At 35.2% G+C, this 21541-nt stretch overlaps 1 protein-coding gene and 1 long non-coding RNA gene across 44 annotated transcripts in view; one reads left to right on the forward strand and one right to left on the reverse strand.

Annotated features, from left to right (window-relative positions):
* The window catches only part of PTPRD (protein tyrosine phosphatase receptor type D), a 2321819-nt gene that overhangs the window by 1371684 nt on the left and 928594 nt on the right, over positions 1-21541 (reverse strand). The window lies entirely within an intron of this gene.
* LOC116559693 lies at positions 4074-12370 on the forward strand. The gene is made up of 2 exons (XR_004272576.1): positions 4074-7073; positions 12230-12370. It is a non-coding gene; the product is annotated as an uncharacterized LOC116559693 (long non-coding RNA).

Raw genomic sequence — 21541 nt, forward strand, 5'->3', positions numbered from 1 at the left:
TTGAAACGCCATAAAGCAATTATTTTGTAATCAGTATTTTTCCAATGTCTTTTAAAATGGTATTTATGTACATATAAGGTATATTCTCAAAATTATAATTATGGGTATTGTTAATTAAACCACTGTGCTGTTAAAACAAAATAAGAGTTTTTTTTGGCAGCCTATCTATTCTGGGGACTCAGAGATCACACAGTTGTGAATAAATCCCTTCAAGTAACTATTCAATATATACAAGATACAAATCATTATGTCATGGATGAGATATATTTCATTTTTAATCCCTAATAGAACTTATAACAAAATAGAGGATGGTGCTTGTTTTGATGTACAATAGAACTGGTGCAAATAATTCATTCCTAAACAAGGAATGGTAGCGATGTTACCACTTGTCAACCACTGCTACCACTCATTGTTTCCAAATGGTTCCATTTGTCAACCACTGCTATCATTTATTATTTAGGAATGAATGATTTGTACCACTGGAATACCACTGCTATTCCAGTAAGTATGCCAGCATTCTGGAATAGCAGTACGGATCCTGGCATACTCATTGGAATAGCAGTGTGATTACTGTTTACTTTTACATTATCTAGCCTACCATTTCTAAAATAATGCAATAGCCTACATTTTTTCTGAAGTTATGAGGAAAAAATTGTTTTGCATATGAATTATCTGATAAATTAAGCTTTTTCCTTTAAAATAAAACTTTTTTCTAAAATGTGTAAAATACTTAATTTCTCTCTTATATTCACATCCTGTAACTTTCTCTTATTTTTGATGATAGAGTTAGCAGTGCTACTATTCTATTGGCCTGCATTCTGCTATATAAAGGACTATTGAAACCTTTAGTTATTTGCCCAAACAGTCAATGACTCCACCTTGTTATGCTTTGAAATTCCTTAGGCCTATTAGAGTACTCACTTATTTTCTCTCTTTCAGTGCACTTTTTACTTCTAACGGACACACACTTGCCAGTAGGAAAACTGCTCACCCTTTAATGTACTTCTTTCATTTAGAAATATGAGACAAAAACATAGTACCAAGTTTATAAGGACTTTCTGTAAGCCAAGAACAGACTTTCAATGCCAGAGAGATGTTTCCATAAGAACTGGTACCAATAACAGCAAAGATTACTATGTTGATTTACTTCTATAGTTCTGCTTATATTAGTCAAATTGAAAAAAGAGATTTCTAGAAATAATATGTTTACAGAAAGTTCTGCAGTTGCAGGGCCCAATTTCATCAATTTTAGGACATTCATCAGTGATGCATTCAGCTATGTGTTTACTCTTTCTACCTACCTGGAGTTTCTTTTCAGAATGGCAATTCTCTTCCCTCACACATTTGCTGGCAATGTCATCCAGGGTGAAATATTAAGGTAAGTAAGAAACCCAAATGGGATAGAATATTTTATATTTCATTTCTTCTTACTAAAATGTACGTAAATTTCAGCATTTCTCTTTGGGAGGATTTTTGATTGGAGTCACACAGTATCAATTATTTGCATTATTATTATTGCCATTATTTTTTCTGAATTGCCATTATTCTTATACTAGTGGGCTAATCACTGTCATTGACTGTGAATTTTACTAACATAACTCTCAGAGAACAACCCAATTTCAAAGTCCTCGAGAGTATTTCACTGTTGCTCTAATGTAGAGATAACAAAACTGTTGCACTTTTACAGACATTAAAAAAGTGATATTTAATTTTTAAAAAGAAAGACAGAAGTCTATAGTTGTCAGATAATCCTTGATGAAAATTCACTTAAAATTGGTGAAAACTTGCATAATACCTAGAGTTTCAAAAATATAATTCAGAATGCCATTCCAAGAAAAACACGGTGTGTTTTCTATATTTTTGCTTAGTTAAACCTCATTGTAAATTTAAAAAACATAATTTTTAAAATTATAATTCTTCGAACTAGAATATTTTCCCTTCCATTTGTCAATCACAGAAGATCTTTCTTAAAGACCCTCCAGATTACATTATATAGCATCAATTATACCATGAGCCTCTCAAGGACGGTAATTATATCTTTTCAAGTCTGCAGTCTTAATTTCGTGAGTGAATGAATGTCAATGGTTTAAGATCTTACAAAACATTTTCTTACTCTGAATAAATTGGCATATAAATTATAAGGTAAGAACTTGTGGTTTTGCAGAGATTCAAATACAAAAACAAACTGAGTGTTTTTAAAATATGCTTAGTCATGAGTGCTCAGTATTTTCTTACAACTTTCTATACCCCTATAATATTTCTATTTCTCTTTTGGATTGTATTGTCTATTTTGAAGTATTATGTTATTATTTGTAAAATATCAAAATTAATTTTACTAAATGTTGATAAGACATCAACTAATATGATTTTCTGTAACGTTCTCAATAATCTCTTACAACTGAAATGTCGCAATATGATATGTGCACTCTTTTGCTGTGGTAGAGGCATACATGTAATCAAATTTTACAAGTAGGCCAACACTCAGGTAGTAAACTATAGACCTTAACAATAAAAAACTAAAAATAAAACTGATAAATTACTATACAACAAGAAATGAATAACGAGCTATTTTGATTTATGGTATTCATTTCCATTTCACATAAGCAATCTATCTTAATGCATACTACAAACCTTGCATCTGCTTTATTAAGTAGCACATTTCACATTCAGCCATTCTAAAAGAGGAAGACAGTATTTGGGTAATGTAGATCATTTTTATTTATCAGAAGAAAAAATTTAAGCAAATCCTAAAGGGGAAAATTTTTATAGTAGTATTTGGTCTATATTACTGACCTAAATACTGTAATCACCATTTATATAGAAGTCATTAAATCATATTCTGGAAATTTAGATACATTCCATTATAGATTGAGCTCATCATGTATATGTATATATGAATACGCTTGCTGAGGAAACCTGTTTACTTAAAGTCAACTAATAGAATATTATTTTTCTATATTTTATATACATTTATGTAAATATTTATAAAATTATCTTCTAGTCTGAAAGAGCTGTGGTTCAGTGGAATTGCATCATGCTGATCACATCCAATTAGTTTTTAAAAGCAGATTTTGTTTCTTTTTGTGAAAAAAAATTAGAATAGATCTCTGCCATTCTTACCGTGAATGTCATTTTGCTAAGTAAAAAGATTATCAGAGCAACCTGAACTTATCTGTGTAGCAAATAGGTTTTAAAGCTTAGTATCATTTGTTACAAAAATATAAAGTAGGTAAGAGGGGATTTACTTTATTTTCTTCTTTATAGAAACTAAACCTCAAATAAGGCTAGATTATTTGGCTAATTTACATAGCTCATCAGTAGCAAAAAAAAAAGGCAAAGCCCAGAACTCTCAACTTTAATGTCTTAAGTCCTTTCCACATATCAAGAGGTACTTGTACTTATAATGGGAAAGATGATTAAGTAAGTTTCTTAATCATCTTTCCCATTATAAGAATTAGGCCTACAGTAACAAAATTTAATTCATGGTAAATAAGTAAAAACAAAACGTTAATGGTCTAATTTCAAATACTTGATTCCCACTTATGCATTAGAAAGCAACTCATGATGGATTTGAAGGACTGCTTCTTAATTCAGGTCATTCTGACTTCATGCAAAGATTTAATATCGCCTATTCTGTTTTGTTTTTTAATTTAAGAGATCCATAAGAGAATTAAAAATTTTTATTTCCTAAAGCATTAACTAAATTCTATTTTCATTTTCAAATTTTCTCTTTAAGGTATGAAAGACTACACTATTATTTTCTGAGTATATCCAGAGAGTTGTCTATCTACATTAATATCATTAGTTGACACCTACCTGTTGGAGACACACACACACACACACACACACACACACACACACACACACACACAGCAGTTCCTGGAATAATGTTATTTAATTCAATATTGTTTACTAATAACATTGATGAGAAAAAAATGATTTCCACCCAGGGTTGTGATTTGTATGGAATTTGCATCTTCTCTCCAGGTGAACTGGCACATCTAAATGGTCCTAGTCTGACTGAGAGTGAGAGAGAGAGAGACAGAGACAGAGAGAGAGAGAGAGAGAGAGAGACGGAGAGAGACCTTACGTGTGTGTGTGTGTGTGTGTGTGTGTGTGTGTGTATGCTCTATGATGGCATGGCATCCTCTTCAGGGTTGATTCCCACCTTGTGCTGAGCTGCCTGGACAGGATAAGGCCACCTGAGACCCTAAGCTACAATAAATAGGTAAATTAGTATTTCTATTAATCATTCTGAAACATATGTATAGCTCATATTTATTTTAATATTTAATATTAGAAGTGATTTGAATCTTTATGTAAAAATTTAGTGATGTACTTGTGAGGAGAAATATGCCATAGGAATTGTTTTCTTGTTTATATCAATTAATCTTTGGTAAAATTGGTTTTCTTATACGTTGTTTCACTTAGGACGGCAGTTTCCATGAATCTACCAACCATAATAAATGAGGTATCACTATACTTAGCTGGTAACATCTGAGCTTTGATCCTATTTACTTTGTATCTTTTAATTGAAAAATATATAACTCTGGCAACAATAACAAAAACAGGCTAAAATAGAATTACATGCCAAATAATAATTTCGACTACTTAGTATCTTGTTTTAATGATCGGTTCTCAGAGATGGGACATGCCTTGAGAGCATATGATTTCTATTGAAGTTATATCCACTTTATTCCAACGGTCCCCAACAAAGGGTGAACTTACTTTCCAAGTGGAGACAGTCTCAATGTCTACTGACACTTGCGATGATCAGAAGTGGCTGGCTACTGCTACATGTAGTAGGGAGAAACTAGGGTTGCTGCTAAGAGTTCTGCAATATATAGGATGATCTTAAATGTCAATAGTGCAAAGACTGACAAACTCTGCTGTTCAAACTACTCCCTTATTTTGAGCTGGATTCGCAAAGCCTCAATAATTAGACAAGTCTGATTCAGAGTCATGACATGATTTCCAAGCTAAACCACTATATCCACCTATATGAAGGGTTGTTCACTGGGAAAGTAAGCCAATAGCATTTCTCTGGGCACAAAAACTGTCATTTTGATGCATGAATGTACATATTTTTTCCATTAGCATTCAATTCAGCATTAGCATTGTGAGATCTTGTACCAACTTAGCAAAACACAAAGTTTAAACAAGTTTTTCATTGATTTTAACTTGAATAATTTAATTTTTAGTTTCTATGGCATTTGAAACCAAATATAAAATTATAATAAAAGAAGAAAATAGTATCCATTAAATTTTTTCTGTCTCTTACTTCTGATTTACTCTATTAATGAACATAAAAACAGTAGCCATCTGGACTGAGAAAGGAAATAATAACATTTCTTATTTCTAAAAGAATTTGGCAATAACCAGGAGCACAAGGAAATAAAATTCATCAGATTTTTCCTTCTATTGCTTCAGCCTAGGGACACAGTGACAGGCTGACAAGTCTGAGATATGAATATAAACTTTGATTGTGATTTAATTAAAAAAAATTTACTTTTTACTGCAGTTCATTAATATTTTTAATTTGTGCACTGCCAAAAGCATAATGCTCTCTTTCAGTCAAAAACAAATTAAACCTGTAGGGAAGAAAAAATACTACCCCACGAGTAAAGTTTCCTTCCTCAGCTTGTCAAGAAAGGCATTCCAAACTCATAGAATGGTAGAAAGCAGATCTCTGCTCCGTAACACATCTATTCAATGATGCACTGCCATTCTTCAATGTACATGTAATCTTCGGATACTACAATGGATCATAATACAAATTAGGCTGACACAAGCTCTTTTAGTTTATCCATTTGTCCCAGAATAATGCAGATTTTCTTGATTCATCTGAGCACTTAAAACCCAATTATATGCCAAAACTACCTAAGAAATGCCTTCATAGTAGTTTATTATCTAGAATAGCTCTCAAAGAGAGACTTTATTATTTTATGGTATTTGTTTTTAATAGAAAGTTATGTGATTGCTATAGTGACTGAAATAACTGAAAAGATAAGACCTACTATATGTATTATTTTATAAGAAATACAAAATATATTGATGAAAAAAACGCATTTGCTTAATTAGCTACTAATCTTGTCCAATTTAACTTGCTGTAATCCCTGATAAACAACCCTAATATTCAGCACTCCTCAAGTCATGCACAAACTTTTAAACAAAATAATGGTAAATGGGTAAGATTATTCTGCTTGGTAAATGGCCTGTTGCACTGATATCCACCTTTGGTTTTTGTTTAGAAATGAAAGAATGATAGCCTTGCAGCTTATTTCTGCCAGAAAAGTTCAGATAGAAAGTGTATATTAATAAGAATTTTTGTCTCTGTTTGCCTAAGAACAAGCTTAAAGACACAAATTCTTCCTGTATGTTGTTGAAACAAGACAGAATCACAGAACAAGATAATTAGAGTGGGGAAAGAGAATCGTATTTCTAATGAGTTAGGAATGATTAGGTAAGATGCATTTAGAATGTCACTTGACCTCTAGATCTCTAGACTCTATGCTATGCATTATGGAGGACAGCATAAAACGTGACCCATAATTCTGTCCTTGATTAATTACAACACATGGAGAAGAAAAGAATTATAAACATTTAGAAAAAAATTGAACAACAGTCAGATTATGCCAAGTACAAACTATAGGGTTTAAACCATAAATTAATACTATCCAAGGCTATGAGATTTATTTTCAACATTTTGAGGCATTATGCAAAAACGAAAATTGAGTTGGTGCTTGAAAAGATGGGTGGATTTAGAAAAATAAATGCAGAGCTTCATAAATCACCATTTCAAGAGATGAGGATATTATCTAAACTATTCCATTCATGCTCTTTTATTCACAGGGACAGTGGGAGACAAGAGAACAGAATATTGGTAGAACTAATCTTCAGCATGATGCTGGCAGATCTCAATAAAATTATGGCCACTTGTCTCCAATTTTATAATTCAGGACTTTGGAGAGGCTTATTTTATAGGCTTCCTCATTAATCATGGGATTTTTTTCTCCAAACTTGTGTCTCTACAGTGTAAGTGCTGAGATGCTCTCAAAAGAACTTCCAGGAAGGTAGGTTACCTTCCTTACTTCTAGACACCAGCAAGCTGGTTTTTGTCTCCAAAGTAGACTATCTTGTGCCCAGTGTAGCTTATGCAGATTTATAAGTGGCACAATGACCCCAATACATCTTTTAGAAGATGTTGCTCATTTGAGCAAAGAGAATTCTTGAATACAAGGAACACCAATTTGCTTCACTGAAGCTTTCTGTCTTTAAATGTGAAAAGAAATTGCACTTTTCTCTCAAATGATATACATGCTACTTTTACCATGGGGCTTCAGCACATGTTGTCTCATAACTGTTTTTCAGAGAAGGGTCACTAGGTTCATATATTTTTGTACAGCAACAGGAATGATTGCTCTGCTCAATCACTAAAAATTAAGAAAAAGTCAAACTGAAAACTGCAAAGATTGACTTGGCTTCTGTCCATAGCCATATAATTCTTGGCAAATGTGAAACTGTTTTAAGAGTTTTTATTATTGGTATGGAACATATTTTGGCACATACATTTACAAAATGAAAATTATAATGACAATAAGAATACCACTTTGATAGTTTAAATCAGTAAAATACTGATTGCTCAGTAATGTTAATTGAGACTATTAGCTAGGTTTTCGCCAAAAAATAAAGCTGTCCTTTATTTCTTCAGCATATCTTGCAACTAAATTAATTCAGATTCATCTAGAGGAAAATAAAATAAATAAAAAACATTTTAACAGTGCCAAAAGAAAATATAGTGAGTACATCTGGAAACTCGAAAAGGATAAAGTCCTTCTAAAGATGACATGAAAGTAAAAAACCATAAAGGAAAGAGTAAATTTAACTACATAAAAAATTCTGAGTGGCAAAATACATCATAAAGTTGGAAAATAAAAGAAAAATTCCTGGATATTTTTTAAAAACATATTTTAATATATAAGAACTTATACAACCCAGTAAGTGTTTTGTAAAACTCCTATTGAAAAATAGGCAAGAGACATGAATAAATAATTCACGCATATACATACAAACACACACACATACAGGTTATACCTTTCCAAATCTAAAATTGTACATCTATGTTTAGCAATTAAATTTTTAGAGATGCTTTCCTATTAAATTATTTGTTCAAGGACATGTACATTCTGTAAAATTATCTTATTATTTGTAGTGTTAATAATAGCAAAATATGCAAACACATCATCACAGACTGGACACCTCTGGGAAGGGCAGAGGCCTGAGGAGTAGTGGAGCTCATCGTGTTGATAGCCCTTCTCTGCTGATGGTGAGAAGTGGGTGGCAGAGCCATGGAGCAAAAGATCTAAAAGCTCAGGAATGTTCCTTACGAACTTAAAAAAACATCATTTAGCAGGGTAGATGCCTCAACGTTACTTTCCTTCCTATACCCTGATAGGAAAAATGGAGGCGATATGGTAATTAGGGGAGTAAATTGGGCATGGGGGTATAATGGAAAAATTTAGTATATTATGTTTTATATTGTTAGTTATGTTTATGACTGTTGTGGGTTTTTTTTCTCAGTTTTCAGAAGAAGAAGAAAGTACAAGAAATAATTCATTTCTTACAGAATTCAGCTCTGGGTCCATAGAGAAGAAATTAGAAGGCCTGGGTTTATGCTGGATCTTTGTCAAATATCTTTGTGACTTTGGGCAAATTACTTTATGTCACTGGACTTCACCTTTGCTGTATGTAAAGCAAAACGTTTTGATTACATTCTTCCACTGGTATGCATACAATTACGGTACTGAAATTTATGGCTTTCTGCCTCGACTATGTTGCCGGCAATTTGAAGGAAGACAGTACATTTTTCAACTCTAATTTCTCAAGGCTTGACACTGGTTGGCATATAGTTAATGCTCTGTAAATGTTTGTTGAGTTGACTTATGTTAATTTTCTTACTTCCAAGTCCTTGCAGCAATGACATGTTATAAATAGCATCTCTATCATTTCATAACATTAATGATAAAAAGTCAAATCTTGGTGGGAGCTGAGAAATAAAAAATATAAAAAAATTTCCTACAAGAAAAAAAACTTAGTTTGGACAGTTTTAGTTGATTTCTAAAATCAGCGAACGCCTGTTCCAGTAAAGCTAAAACGACAGAGTATACATTATTAAGTCAGTAGAAACCCTCAATTCAAATAGAATCTAGAGGCAGATCCTTCATGTGGACGGAGAAGATAATACATCACATTATTAAGATAATAGATTTGTTCCTAACAATGAGGCTTTTCCCTTCAGTATGAAAAGAATCATAATTTTTAAAATCCTATTTCACACAGAGGTTAATCATACCTGAAGACTGTTGTGTATTGCGATTTTCACAGAATTTACAATTCTAAGATAGGCCCCTTTAATAATCAAACAGGTGCTAATAAGCTTCCTAGTGAAGTCATCTTTCAAAGTAAGCATATAAAAACTCAAAAATTTTGTTTACATTACTTTTGTGCCCATTTCAACCAGGGTCTAATAAGTTTAGTTTTGAAAATAGCAGATCTGGAAGGAATTATTCCAAACAAAGATGTCTTGTGATTTCAGGGGAACGTTTTGTCATGGATGTAGAACACTTAAGCCATAACCTTAGCCAAGTCTTTGACAATTTAGGGAATGGGAATACCACGCCAGTTTTCTGTGCAGTGGATGGAAGCAGTTAATCTTAGTAAGGTAAACTGTTTTTGATTTCTCAGACCATCCATTTATAAAAATAATATGGAACATACAAACCACTTGATACTTTTACCTGTAAAACACTTATGGCAAAAGAATACACATTATGTTAGGAATCAAAAAATTAAAAATCATCATTGCAAAGAGCTGAGATAAAAAAATCCATTTTGTCATAGTAAATCTAAGTATAAATTTAAATTATCCCCATCTTTACAAAAAAATACGCTCACAAAATTTCCTTTCTTACTGGGGTGAATTAGGCATTTCTGTTAAAGGAATGCTAGCTAAAGGAATTCTGCCCTTTTATATTATAGGAGAAGGAGAGAAAATAGTATGTATTTTACAAATATGCTTCTTTAGTTGGTCAAGAAATAGACACAACTAAATATTTGAGTTACACATTGGCATTCTTTAAAAAAAAAAATCCCATCAAAATATTTTCTGTTGTAAGAGAAGATAGCACTGAAAACATGAGTATGAAACAAGAATAGAAACATTAAAGAAAAATGCCATCATGCCAGCAGGTGTCTCATGTTAAACTCTATATGCAACTGTATGCATTGAAGTAAAAAATAAACACTGAGGGCAGTGGAAGCCCATTTGGAGTGGCTGCTGTGAGGACACCAGCTGCAGCAGGGGAGGTGCAGCTGGGGCTGTGTGCTCTGTGGAACTGATGGGGTCAGAGAACATGTGATCCCAGCAGACGCCCCACACCCTACTGAATAGTGAGGTGGGAGCCCCTCCTCCCAGGCACAGCTGCAGCTGCCCAGCAATAGCTTCAGACAGGAGCATCCTTTTGCTCTCAGGGGCCCAGGAAGCCCCCTACTGCTACAGGCTCAGAAATGGCTGGTACCACTTCCCTGGCCTCTCCCTGCTCCAAGTACCTGCTCTGTGGCAGAGAAAAGTTGTGGACATTTTCTGATAGCTAAGCCCAGGTGCTGTTGTGACCTGACCAGGTATGCATGCACTTGGGGCAGCACTGACACAGCAGTACTGTGCTGTCTTGGCCCCCTTTGGAAACCATTTCTAAGGCTAAAACTTTGGGCACCAACAAGCACAGAAGGGAGGCCGGGAGGCTGAGAGTGGCTTGGCATGGGGCTGTGGTTGACCCTCGTCACAGACAGCCTGGGCACCTTGGAGGGCATGTTGATGGTGGTCAGAGGCAGACAGGTTCCTAGGTGGGAAGCCATGGCCCCCTAGTGAAACCCCATCATCAAGCCTGAAGCTTGAGGGCCAGAATGCCAGTTTTGGGTGAAGTCAGTGACCTGGAGCCAGAACTTTCTTGATGCCTTTCAGCCAACTGAATGGTGCTTTTTCTAGGCCTATCCATGGCCACCCACGGACCAACCGGCATGCACTTCCTCAATTCTAAGCTCATAAAATCCCCAGACTCAGGCAGACTGATAGACTTGTAGGGATGACCTGCCTGAAGATAAGAGCTGCCCACTTCAGGTAACCTCTCCACTGACAGGTGTTCCAAAACTCAGTAAAACTCCCACCACCTTGTTCAACCTCCAGTTATCCACATAACCTCATTCTTCCTGGACACAAGACAAGAACTCAAGACCCACCAAACAGTGGGAGTGATAAGAACCATGTTTCTGGCTGGCTCGCTAAGTAATGGACAGTGACATGCTGCTGGACCATGGGAGTGAAGAGTGGTGACCCTTCTAGGGGCCCAGACCTCAAGATTCCTCAAGCCAGACCTGCTGTAACATTACAGCCCTTCTGCCCTCTGCTGGCACCAGGCAGTTGCCCCAAACAACAGGAAGCAGCAGTGGAGCTGGGCTAGCCCAGGAATCACAGGCCAGAACAAGAAGGCAGGTCTGAAAGAATTTTAACACAAACAGGCTGAAACGCACCTGCTCTGCAACATCCCCCTCACAGCTCACTATGCTGTGGGCAGTGAGAGCAGAAGAGCTGCAAACCTTCTGGGAGCCCAGACCTAGGGGCTCCCCATGTCAGGGCTGTGTTACGCTATAATACCCTCTTTGGAGTTCTGCGGTTTCTGGCATCTCTGAGCTTTTGGGAACACTGTGTTCCCCTTGTCCAAACACTGGTACCTAGAGTGGAAGCCTCTTGCAGTACGTCTGGTCTTATATCAACCTCTCATGGAGCTGGCACCTGTGCTGGTGCCTGCAGCTGCCTGCCCTGCTGCAATAGCCAGCATGCCTGATCGTGTGCAGTGGCCGGACCTCACACTTGGTTGTTCACACACCCTTGTCACTCCACAACTGGCTCACCCTTGGAAGTCATGGGATCCAGGCTGGTTGCACAAGCCAAGCACACCTGCTAGACTGAATGGGTGAAACTAGTCCAGCGGATATAAGTAAAACTCCAGCAGAGACGCTGTCGACCCCAGATGTTTTCAGCTGGCAAAGTGACATCAGACGTCAACATCTTCTAACTATTTACTAGATATAAAAAGGGGTAGCAGTGAGCATTTTCATCTAAATTAGATCTTCATAACTGGTAATAATTTATGCTTATACTTTCACTTTATAGATGAGAAATCTCAGACCCAGAGATTGCAAATTGTCAGCAGTCACAGAAGTCACAATTAGAACTGGCCTACAACTGAATCTCAAGGAGCATAAAAAGGTTATTGGAGAAAAATATCATTTCCAGAGCTATATATGTTCAAACCAAGAACATGTCACTTGGCATTTTACATTCTTATCTACTTAAGGACATGAAGGGGAAATTCGGAAGTCAGGACAGGCTTGGACAATACAGGCAGTATAGTAAACATATATTGAATGACTGTGTATTTCTTTGAATTAAAAGTTACGGGAATAACCTGTCACCTCCATACATGAATCTTAATTCCATGCAGTGGACTACTATTGAGAAAATCTGGTTTCATTTGCTGCAACAAAACAGCACAAAAAATAAGGGTATTTATAAAGATACATACACATGAGTGTTAATTGCAGCACTACTCACAATAGCAAGAGTGTAGAATTAACCTAAATGCTCATCAATGACTGATTGGATAACAAAAATGTGATATATATATATATACCATGGAATACTATGCAGCCATAAAAAAGAATGATATCATGTCTTTTGTTGGAACATGGATGGAGCGGAGGATATTATCCTTAGCAAACTAAAGCAGGAACATAAGAGCAAATACTCCATGTTCCCACTTAAAAGTGGGAGCTAAATGGTAAGAACTCATGAAAACAAAGAGGGGAAAAACAGACACGTGGGTCTACTTGAGGGTGTTGGGTAGGAGGAACAAGAAGAGTAGAAAAAAGATTGGGTACTAGGCTTAGTACCTGGATGATAAAATAATCTGTCCAACAAACCTCTGTGACATGAGTTTACCTATATAACAAACCTGCACTTGTACCCCGGAAACTAAAGTAAAAGTTAAGTAAAAATAAACAGTACAGAAAGTTGCAACAGAGGATCATGGAATATCTTCAAGACATCTAAGAATTTATTGTTATTTTTAAAAAATTGTAAAGTATATGTTCATTCCCACCAAATGGTCAAAAATTACAAAATAATCATGTAGCTCTCCTAAAAATTTTGATTCTAAATTTGACAAAAGTAGACAAAAGAGTAAAGGACTATACTATTTTTATTGAGAGAGAGCAAATAGTTTTGCTCCTTTGTAGAAATAATTTCTAAGAACATGCCACAATTAAGCCTGAATTATGTGCCTCTATTCTATAGAGGGCACATGTTCAAAACCTAGGCATTTGACCTATTTTCCACTATCAGAACAGAATTTTTTACCTTAATTCCTTAGACATCATAAGGGGATACGAAAAGCCTATATTTTGCTAAGATACAGTTGTGGTGCTATGGGAGTTAAATGGCCAACTTTACTAACGTCTTTGCCAATCTGACTTTAGGATCCTGGATTTATGATGTCATATGTTTAAACTCTCCCTGATAAAATTAACATTAAAGAGATCGATCCTGAGGGCAGGTGAATTCTTGCCATATCTCACTTGTTTGCCATTCAGGTCATTTCTACATTTCTTGGAAGGTGAATTAATCACATTAGTAGCAAGAATTATAGCGCTATATCATTTTAGTGCATTGAAATGGGGAATAAAGAGTTACCATCAAAGACAAAGAAACAATAAAATCTGAGTTCTTACATAAAAATTTGAGTTGCAAATACCAGCCAAGGCTTTTGTACATATAATTTTTAAGTGTTTTGGCTTATTCCCAGATTAAGATATGCACGAGTGTTGGAGAGGCTTATCATTTCCTTAAGTTTTAATATATTACCTGTATCCTAGGGTTTTTTTCTCCCTTTTTTTTTTTAAAGGAATCACTTTATTAAGATGTATTTTACACACCATCAAGCTCTCCCTTTTAAAGTATACAATTTAGCAGTTTTTAGTTAACTCACAATGTTGTGTAACCATCACTACTACTTAATTTTAGAACCTTTTTAACCCCAAAAGAAATCTTATCCCTATTAGCAGATATCCTCTCTTCTTCTTCAGCTCTTGGTAACCAAACCCATGGATTTTCCTGTTCTGGACAATTCATGTAAATGTAATTATAAAATATGTGGTCTATTGTGACTAACTTCTTCCACATAGAATAACTTTTTCCAGATTCATTTATATTACAGTATATAACAGTATTTCATTTACTTTTGGAAAAATAGTATTGTATAATCTATACCACATTTTAAAAATAAATTCATCAATTGATGGAAATTGTGAGTATTTCCGTTTTTTAGCTAATATGAGTAATGTTCCTAAGAGAACCTTGGGACAAATTTCTTTAAAATTATTATACTTTAAGTTCTGGGGTACATGTGCAGATCTTGCAGGATTGTTACATAGGTATACACATGCCATAGTAGTTTGCTGCCTCCATCCCCGCCATCACCTACATTAGATATTTCTCCTAATGTTTTCCCTCCCCAATCTCCCTACACACTGCTATTCCTCCCCTAGTCCCCCACCCCTCAATAGACCCCAGTGTGTGATGTTCCTCTTCCTGTGTCCATGTGTTCTTATTGTTCAACACCGGCTTATGAGTGAGAACATGTGGTGTTTGGTTTTCTGTTCTTGTGTCAGTTTGCTGAGAAAGATGGTTTCCAGATTCATCTGTGTCACTGCAAAGGACATGAACTCATCCTTTTTTATGGCTGCATAGTATTCCATGGTGTATATGTGCCACACTTTCTTTGTCCAGTCTATCATTGATAGGTGTTTGGGTTAGTTCCAAGTCTTTGCTATTGTAAACAGTGTCACAACAAACACACATGTGTATGTGTCTTTGTAACAGAATGATTTATAATCCTTTGGGTATATACCCAGTAATGGGATTGCTGAGTCAAATGGTATGGACATGTATGTTCATTTTTCTTGTGTATATGCCTAAGAGTTGAATTTTTGAGTCACGTAGTAATAACTCTATGTTTAATCATTTGAAGAACTGCTAAATACATCTGACGTGTCCACATCAGTTTGCATTCCCACCAGCAATAGATAAGGATTCCAGTTCTTTCACATCCTTATCAACATTTGGTATTATCTGACTTTTTGATTCTAGGCATCCTAATGGGTGAGAGTCCATACCTAGTTGTGGTTTTGATTTGCCTTGCTCTTTTAACCAATATCAAACATCTTTTCATATGCTGGTTGACCATTTGTATATCTTTGGAGAGACGTCTTTCCAAATCATTTGCATTTTTTAAATTGGGTTGTCTTTTTATGTTTGAGTTGAGTTCTTTATATATTTTAGATACTAATCTCTTATGAGATATTATTTCACAACATTTTCTCCAATTTTTGAATTACATTTTCACTGTTCTGATGGCATTCTTTAAAGCACAGAGGACTTTAATTTCAACGAAATTCCATTTATCTGTTTTTCTTTGATGTTATAGTTAAGAACCACTGTGTAACCCAAGGACACGAAGATTTACTTCTGTTTTCTTCTAACGATTTTATAATTTTAGCTTTTATATTTAGCTTTGTGATCTATTTTGAGTTAATATGATTTGAGATAGGGGTCTGACTTCATTTTTTACATAAGACTTGCAAATATTTGTTGGGAAAAATATTCCTTCCTCCATCTTATTTTGGCACCTTTGTCAAAGATCAGTTAGCTATAAACATGTGGCTTTATTTCTGGACATTCAGTTCTATTTCATTGATCTATTCTTTGTCTTTGTGTCAATGCCATACTGCATTGATTCTCATTGTTTAATAGTAAGTTTTGAAATCAGGAACTGTCAGTCACCCTACTTTGTTCTTTTTTTTAAAGATTTGGTTATTCTGGGTCCTTGGCAATGCCATGTGAGTTTCAGAATCAGCTTGTTAGTTTCTACAAAGAAGTAAGCTGTGATTCAGATTAAGATTACGTTGAGGTTGTAGATCAATTTGGAGAATCTTGCCATCTTAACAATGTCAAGTCTTTCAATTTATATGCGATTTTTTTCCATTCAGATCTTTGTTTTTTCCCCATTAATTGAAGTTTTCTGAGTATAAGTTTTACACATCTTTTGTTAAGTTTATGCCTAAGTATTTTACTTGATACTGTTATGAATAGAGCTGTTTTTTAATATTCAGATTTGGATGGTTCATTACAAATGTATAGAAGTATCACTGATTATAAAAGATGAATCTTGTATTCTGCAACCTTGCTGAACTCATTTGTTCTGATATATATTTAAGTAGATTCCTTAAGATTTCCTACACATAAAATTATGTAATGCAGGAATAGAGATTCTTTCCAATGTGGATCCTCTTTCTTTCTTAATTGCCCTGGCTAGAACCTCCAGTACAATGTTGAATAGCAGTGGCCACAACTTAACACTTTTGGACAAAACTATTTATGTTTTCTTTTAATAAAAACATTAAGTTGTTTTTGTTATTGTTGTAGCTAAATTCATATAATAGACTTCTAGTTTCAGTACAGTCTTATGAATTGTACATTTTTGGGGATCACCTTTAAAGTTTCTCTGTTTCAATGTACATTTTTTTTAAAGGTTGCATCCAAAGTTTGAGATACATCTTTTATCTTATGTCAATATTTGAAATAGTCATTTAAAGAAACACCACAGTTAACAGATTAAATGCTTTTGAGGGTGTCTATGATCTCTCAAAACTCAACTCAATAACCATAGCATTAAAATTGTGGGCTCAATATGCCTTTGCCAGAGTTACATCACTTGTACTTTCTTTCCCAGAGTGGAAATAACCTGGCGTACATACGCATACCTATTGAGGGAGTAAGGCTTGGATAGCTTTACTCCCGTAATTAAACCCTATATAGAGCAACCAACTATATTCAACTGCGAGGTCTTTACTGTATATTAACAGATCCTTAAGTGAGTGAAAGAAGGATCATTTCTGAACCAGTTGAAGACAGCATTAAATCAAAATGTAAAGGATCAAGGTGATAAAAATGACAGACAACACTTCATGCCAGTTATTGTTCTAAGCATTACAAAATTTGTATGTAAAATCTCTACAACCACTCTTTAAGGTATCCCCATTTTACAGGGGAAGAAATGGAGGTACACAGACATTAAACAACTCACCGAAGTTCATGCAGGTAACAAATGATAGAGCTGATCTTTGAGCCTAGGCAAAATAACTTCCAAACTGTGCTCTATTAAGCTATAATACAGTGAAGATCAATGGCAGTTGAGTGGTCAGAACACTACCTGGCTTTGCAAGCTTCACAGAAGTTATTTGGTGCCCCTTCCTGCATTCCCTACTTTCTCACCTAGATTATCAAGAGGGAAACAGAAAGATTTCAGACTGCATGAGGGAGCTGGTAAAATATCTGGGTTAGATTGGTCAGAGTGTCCATACCATGTTCTCTTTTGCTTCAAAGGTGATATGGTTTGGTCTGTGTCCCCATCCGAATCTCATCTTGTAGCTCCTATGATTCCCTTGTATTATGGGAAGGATCTGGTGAGAGATAACTGAATCACAGGGGTCTTACCCATACTGTTCTCATGATAATGAGTAAGTCTCATGAGATATGATGGTATTAAAAATAGGATTTTCCCTGAACAAGCTCTTTTTGCCTGCTGCCATCCATGTAAGACGTAACTTGCTCTTCCTTGTCTTCCACCATTATTGTGAGGTCTCTTCAGCTATGTGGAAACATAAGTCCATTAAACCTCTTATTCTTCCCAGTCTCAAGTATGTCTTTATCAGCAGTGTGAAAATGGACTAATAAAAGCTAAGAGAAAAGCCACTGAAGCTCTAACCACACACTGTAAGCACTTTATCTGAGCACTTTCTCTGTCTGCATTCAGGGCTTGCCCAATAAATTTGTTCTCCTTATCTTCATTCCAATTTTGTCTCATGGTCTGGTTTCTTGATTTTTCTTTCAAGATTGGCATTATTTGTAATTATTCAACTACATGCTTCTAGAAAGAGACGAATGTGTATTTTTTTTTCTTCAAGAAGAATAAGCATTTGAGAAGTTTTCTGTGGTGGCAAATATTTTTGTGAAAATTACTGACAAATTGTCATACTTTGGGGAACTATAGTACTTTATTTTTTAAACAAGACAATTCTTCTTCCAAAATAACCCTCACAACAAAAGTTGGCTATATCTTTTATTTTATTGTACCTTAGGTTCTCGTGTACATGTGCAGATCATGCAGGATTGTTGAACAGGTACATACACGGCAAGGTAGTTTGCTGCCTTCATCCTCCCATCACCTATATCTGGTATTTTTCCCCTCATTATCCCTCCCCACCCCACCCCTGCTGTCCCCAACTGACCACAGTATGTGATGCTCCCCTCCCTGTGTCCATGTGTTCTAATGGTTCAACACCCACCTGTGAGTGAGAACATGTGGTGTTTGTTTTTCTGTTCTTGTGTCAGTTTGCTGAAAATCATGGTTTCCAGATTCATCCATGTCCCTATGAAGGGCATGAACTCATTGTTTTTTATGGCTGTGTAGTATTCCATGGTGTATATGGGCCACATTTTCTTTATCTAGTCTATCATTGATGGACATTTGGGTTGGTTCCAAGTCTTTGCTATTGTAAACAGTGTCACAATGAATATACACATGCAAGTATCTTTATAATAGAACAATTTGTAATTCTGTGGGTATATACCCAGTAATGGGATTGCTGGGTCAAATGGTATTTCTATCTCTAAGTCCTTGAGAAATCGCCACACTGCCTCCCACCAATAGTGTAAAAGCGTTCCTATTTCTCCACATCCTCTCCAGCATCTGTGGTCTCCAGATTTTTTAATGATCGCAATTCTAAGTGGAGTGAGATGCTATCTCAATGTGGTTTTGATTTGCATTTCTCTAATGACCTGTGATGATGAGCATTTTTTCATATGTTTGTTGGCCTCATAGATGTCTTCTTTCATAAAGTGTCTGTTCATGTCCTTTGCCCACTTTTGAATGTCTTTGCTTGTTTCTTGTAAATCTATTTTAGTTCTTTATAGATTCTGAATATTATCTCTATGTCAGATGGGTAGGTTACAAAATTTTTTTCCCATTCTGTTGGTTGCCAGTTCACTCTAATGATTGTTTCCTTTGCTATACACAAGCTCTGGAGTTTAATTAGATCCCATTTGTCTATTTTGGCTTTTGTTGCCATTGCTTTCGGTGTTTCAGCCATGATGTCCTTGCTTACATCTATGTCCTGAATGGTTCTGCCTAGGTTTTCTTCTGGAGTTTTTATGGCATTAGGTCTTATGTTTAGATCTTTAATTCATCTGGAGTTAATTTTAGTGTAAGGTGTCAGGAAGGGGTTCAGTTTCTGCTTTCTGCATATGGCTACCCAGTTTTCACAGCACCATTTATTGAACAGGGAATCCTTTCCCCATTGCTTGTTTTTTCTCATGTTTGTCAAAGATTGGATGTTAGTGGATGTGTGGTGTTGCTTCTGAGGCCTCGGTTCTGTTCCATTGGTCTATGTCTCTGTTTCAGTACCAGTACCATGCTGTTTTGATTACTGTGGCCTTGTAGTAAAGTTTGAAGTCAGGCAGCATGATGCTTCCAGCTTTGTTTTTTGCCTAGAATTGTTTTGGTTGTGCAGGCTCTCTTTTGGTTCCATATGAAGTTATATCTTTAATAATTGGAAGTTTCATTCTCTCTGTCTTTCCCAGCAGTATGCATTCTTTAGGGAAGCAGATGACTTCAGGAGAATCATATAAAAGACAAGACAAAACCCAACAGAGCCAGTGTTAAAGGTAATACAGTAACTATATGGCTATGAAAGTTTGAAACATTATTAATTAGTTAGAATTCAGGTAGAAAAAGAAATTTCTCATTATTGTTTACAGACAACTTGCACATCTATTAAACAGACCATTAATGTGTTATGTAATACCAAGAAAATGTTATCTCATAATTAATTTTCTATTAGGATCTGTCTCAGAACCTCCTTGATTATCTCTATTCCATCCTACAACAACAAAATCTTCACTCTCAGATATCCACATTACACTGATATTGGCATGCACACATGCCATGCATGTGTCTTCACCATCTTCAAACCAGTACACCTTCCCAGACTATAAGGGGTATCTCAGAAGCAAGAGATGAAGATAAAGTAGGATTCCATTCAGAGGTAGGTGGCCATACCCAGAACGTTGTAAAATTATTCATCCATACTCCTTACTGGCATAACCTTACTCCCTTAAAAGCTGCCTAACACCACTACCACTTATATTGCTCAGTACATTAGGAAGATTCTATGTTATTCTTTAAGCATGATTTTTAAAACAATTTTAGTTATCTATAAACTAAACAATATGGGATTATTGTAAAATTTTACTTATATGAGAGCATATAAGGAAAGAAGAAATGCAAATTCAAAGCAAATGTTGATGGTTGTGGCAAAAAAACTGTACATGTCAAAACCACAAAATCATAGATATGACATTATATATATCTGAAAATTAGTGGTCATATTGGGAATAGTGCTTTCAATCAGTTATTCATATTACTATTTTGTTGGGTAGAAAAAAGATTTAAATGTAAAATATAAATATTTTGGAATTATTATAACAAATACATATGAACAAAGCAACACATTCTGTGCCTAATAAAAAATGCTTGTGAGAATGATGACAAGAGTAAAATTTGCTAATACAATTGTATTCAAATTTTTTAAATTAAACTAATTGTGTAATACTGCATTTTAGGAATCTCAATCATCTTCCACTACGTATCTCTCACTTGCAAAATTGGTCAACCAAGTCAGCATCAACTAGAAAACAGAAATGACATGTGGAAAGATATCTTCATATGCCTTACTTAATATGTTTATGGATAACTTCTCAGGTATACATCTTTCTTTGATATTAGGGTTTGTATATCAAGAACGGTATCCGGGCTCACGCAAAGTGGAAATGATTTTCTTAACATTCTCTTATTACAAATAAGGGAGGAAAATGAAAAATGGATAGAAGTGTCACCTGTAAATTGTAGAGATTTCTGGTACCAGGAAGACATGATACTTGTTAGCTAATAAGTACAGTGTTTTTGAGTACCCGAGGTTTTGTTAAAAAGTAAGGTACAGTAAAAAAACAGAGTTTTTGAAATTAGCAAAGAACACTTAGGGTAGTATTTCTATTTTGGTGAACACCTGGAGAAGAACTGCTTGATTTAGGACAGGAGGCAAGAAACCACACAGGGAATGTGTGCTTAATTAACCACAAAATGTTCTTTCAATATATTAGTAACATGATAGATAATGTCAGATTTATTAGAATCACCATTTAAATTATTCTTGGCTGGGTGTGGTGGCTCACACCTATAATTCTGACACTCTGGGAAGGCTGAGGCAGGTGAATTACTTGAGTCCAGGAATTAAAGACCAGCTTGGGCAA

The sequence above is a fragment of the Sapajus apella genome, unplaced genomic scaffold (genome assembly GCF_009761245.1).
Source record: "Sapajus apella isolate SASKATOON/1434 unplaced genomic scaffold, GSC_monkey_1.0 scaffold24, whole genome shotgun sequence".
Taxonomy (NCBI): domain Eukaryota; kingdom Metazoa; phylum Chordata; class Mammalia; order Primates; family Cebidae; genus Sapajus; species Sapajus apella.